The following is a 4,303-nucleotide window of genomic DNA, read 5'->3' as shown; positions in this document are numbered from 1 at the left end:
GTATGAAGGTGTCAAGGCGATCCGTTGTGTGGGTGTAGTAGTCACGGGTGGTGGATCGAACTATTTCACGTGGAATTATTTATGGGTGGATTTTGATAATTATTATTGACCGAACGATACCTCTATTAGCATTATAATTATTATAATTACCTTGACCTTGTGCTTGACCTTGTCGAGGTTGCACTTGGTTGTTATAATTATTAAAATTACCCCGACCACGCCCTTGTCGTGGTGGAGCTTGGTTAAAGCCGCGTTGGCCTAACATATTGATTATTGTACCCTTGAGGTGTGACTTGTTGGTTATTTCTCCAACCGAGTTGGGATTTTGTCTCCAAGGGGCGCTAGGTTCACTATTAATGGAACAAGCCTGTTCATAGGCTATAGGGACGCTGGGAGTCGGGATGCTCGGGACTCCAAAGAAAACTATGGGTTTGAATTTACATTCATGACGGGGATTGGCTTTTGTTGTACAAAAATGGCCTCTACCTTTTGTGAGGGATTCAATTAGAGTTTTAAGCTCGGGATCTGATTTAACCTCAAACATTCGGTAGCCTTAATCTGTTGAAGAAGAACTAGCGAGCGGGAGTAATCGTCACTACCCCCATTATTATTTTTCGCTTTAGTTTGGTCCTTTAAAAATTTATAAGCCTCCGGGGCTCCTTTGCTTAAGAAACTACCCCATTCATTATGTCAAGGACTTCTTTATGGTGGTGTAGAAGTCCTTTGAAAAAGGCAATTTAACTAACGTGTCTTTTGCTAAGTTATGATGTGGACACTCTATAAGGAGATCGGTGAAACGATTCCAAGCCTCAAAAATGATTCATGAGGATTTTGTCGAAAAGAAATGAATCTTGGAAAGCATCTCATCCGTCTTTTTAGGGGTGGGTAAAATGTTCCATAAACAAATGAACAAGTTTAGCCCACGAGTCCACGTAATTAGGGCGCCAAGCAGCTTAACCAAGACGCCTTTATCGGCTAAGGTGAAAGGGAATACCCTTAATTTAATTTGTTCCGTACCAACCGTAGGATGGTGGAATGTTGTTAGGACTTGTCAATCCTACGCATGTGCTGATAAGGTTTGACCCTGAAAAACGGGTAACAAATTAAAAATATTTGGAGGGATTCTCAAAATCCCACTGGTCCGCTAGAACGATGCAAGATTTGGGGCTATCGCCAAGGCTTTGTAGAAGTCCGAGAGAGGAGTCTCTCTTTCTTCCCCCATTATATCAGGTGGTGTGTGTGAAATAGTAGCTAGAGGTGTAGTGTGTGGTATACTAGATAGACTTGTTTGTTGCTGTTGTTGTGTATTTACATTAGGTGTTTTGTTCGACCGGACCTTAATCTCATGCAAGACTAAGTCGAGCTTAACTAAACATGCAACACTCCAAACAATTCTGATATACTAGTATAAACCTCTAACCGAGATGCGAGGTGTGGAAGAAAGGAATACCTGATTAAGGCCCTTGCTTCGCTTTATGAATAGCGTCTTGTTTACGCTTTGTTCGGTGTATATAGCAGTTAGAACGCTGAAAAATATGAAAGATCAAAGTTCGAATCAAAACCGCCGAAATCGAAAAATTTAACCACGGGTCGCGGTCGGCGCGGTCGCTTGAGTAAAATTAATCAAAATTACAGTGTTTTTAGCGGTCGCTCCCAAATGGGGCTGGTCACGCCAGTGTAAATTCAATTACGGTGTTTGAGCTGGTCGCGCTATATGAAGCCTGGCCTTCGATGGTAGACGAAATTCCAAAGAACTTAGCTGGTCACGCTCTCCTTCGCTGGCGGCGCCAGGTATTTTCTCGAATTTGTCAAAGAAAATGGGCAACCACAGTATGAAACAAACAAGGGTGGGTGGGTTTAATGGGACTTAAAAATGACTACTTCTACAAGGAAAACAATGCTAAAGTGCAACTAAGATGGTAGCGGCGCCATTTGATAACTGTAAAATGAATAGTTTACCTACGAAATGAACGATGAATTCAAAACGTAAGTAAACTAAAACTATTCTTTTGAGCCTAAGTTTATCAAAGTTTCTACTCTTGATGCGAATTGCACTAAGTGGAGTAGGAAGTTCGTTCCACTCCTAGTTCCCTAGCATGGATTGTTTTCTAAGTCTAAGAAATCAGTCTTAAGTCAATGAGAGCTTTACTGAAGGGGAATTATACTAAGACGATGCAATATGAAATTGATTATTTGAATTTAAACTACTTAATGCTACTGAATACGATTGGTTGAATCTAGATAAAGAAATCGAGGGAATTGAATCCACCTCGAATCCAACTTAACAACCTAGCGTAGAATGTTGTATCTCAATTCTCACGCTTCTTCGGCGAGAATTTCGAAGTTCTAATCCCTAGTGTTCATGGCATTCCTACCGGATACTAACTAGCATGTGAGGTTGTCCACCCATTCTCATGGCGAAACACGACCTTCTAGAGTGGAATAGATTCTACAACCAATTCTATACTAACCACTGAGTTTTCATCAAGGCTTCATCAACCCCCTCTAATGGAGGTTTTAGCCTTGAGTCATTACTAATCATTTCCATTTAGATTAAAACTAAACATAATATAAAGCATTGAAATTTACTGAATTAAACAATAATGAAATCTAATTTAATGACTAAAATGAAATAAACACAAGAATTGAAATTAGATCTAGAAATGGAAATGACACAAATCGAAATTAACTAATAGCTATTTATTTATTAATACTAATGAAGAACTATGATTCTAATAGTTTAATCTAAGACAAGAATTTGATTTGAAACTAAACTTAAGTAAAACAATTCAATAAAACTAGATCTAGAAGCTATTCTAATGGCTACTTTCTATTCTAAGCTATCTACCCTAATTCTCTACTAAAATCTACCCTAATTCTCTACTAAAATCTACCATTAACAATGAGCTAAGCTTTTGTTTTTATACATCCAGATCCAAAAATCGTGCATGGGCTTGGAGCCATGTTTTGGGCCAGAGAATCAGGCCCAAAACCCAATTCTTTCAGTCCAAAAAGGCCTCTTCAGCTAGATACGGCTTCAACAGACTTTTCGTCCACTTTTGCTCCTCTGATTGGGTCAAGGCTTGGACCATTGCAAAGCTCTTTCCGAGCCGGTCGTTTTGACATAAGGTAGGCCCAATTCCGAGGTCTGAGTCCAAAGATATGGCATTCGGAAGTTCTGCTGACTTTTGCTCCTTTATCTCGCTAAAGTGGCACATTTCTGCACATAATGGACTTTGAAGCCTGAAATGCATAAAAACACGTAATCAGTATTAACTCTTACTTATTATTCACATAATTGGTCTAACAGTATGATTATTAAGGGGTTAAAACTACAGTTTTGGGCTCTTATCACTGCTGTAGCACTTGTTTTGGTCAAGTTAGCTTGGATCTATTTAAGTAACACTTAGTGACAATCAGTGAAGAATTGCTAAGGAGGTAAGCTATAATTTTTCTAATGATATGATGTAATTTCTACTTTGCTTTCTAATGAGCTTGTTTTATATATATTTCAAGTTCATTCTTTGTTACAAAATGTTTTTGGTACGGTTTTGTATATTGTTTCTTGCTAGAATTCTTTGGTACGGTTTTATAAATCTTCTTACCCTCTTCGCGAAAGAAGATCTACAAGGTAAGAGGTTATATGCTTGCCAGCTACATTCATTCGTTTTGTAAGATGTGGGAATGAGTAACCATCAACCACAGGTACCTGGAATATATGTATAATCTTAGCAAGTTACACCCAATATCCCACATCTTACAAAAGGTTACACCCAATGAGGTTATATCCCACCTGTCCCCCAATATCCCTTTTCCCAAGTTTCTACCAAATTCTAAGTTTCTAACATAGTTAGACAAGAAAACAAGGAAAACCCATTGCCTGTAGACCAAAATTCTTGTATAGCCTTTAGAGAATCTTACCACATGAGTGACACCATCACCGAGAATCAATAACTAGACCCGGTCGACAAAGCCTATATAAATAAATTCAAAATCATGAGGAAGATGATTGACCACCGGACCATATTTTGTAATAATAAATGTCACGTTGAAGATTTTCAAGATATCGGACAATAATAAAGTGTTCATAGGTGAAGGGTCAAGCCAAATCTTGTCCAAAACCATGCCACAACACTTAAAAAAATGATACATTAAAGTCTTAACCTTCTGCAACTCATGTAAGCACCTTGAGCATACAATGTCAAGACAGCTTGTATTTGAATGAATACCCCGCTGAAATTGTGTTGTTTCGTTAACTTTTTGGACAGGTTGGTATCACACTTCCGGTTTAACGAATTTTTCT

At 38.4% G+C, this 4,303-nt stretch overlaps 1 pseudogene; it reads left to right on the top strand.

Annotated features, from left to right (window-relative positions):
* Window positions 1–758: 758 nt before the first annotated feature.
* LOC147505278 (small nucleolar RNA R71) lies at window positions 759–852 on the top strand (annotated as a pseudogene).
* Window positions 853–4,303: the final 3,451 nt, after the last annotated feature.

The sequence above is a fragment of the Coptis chinensis genome, chromosome 4, assembly GCF_015680905.1.
Source record: "Coptis chinensis isolate HL-2020 chromosome 4, ASM1568090v1, whole genome shotgun sequence".
NCBI classification, from domain to species: domain Eukaryota; kingdom Viridiplantae; phylum Streptophyta; class Magnoliopsida; order Ranunculales; family Ranunculaceae; genus Coptis; species Coptis chinensis.
The sequence above is the reverse complement of the archived record's forward strand: the minus strand, read 5'-3'. Positions and strand labels throughout refer to the sequence as shown.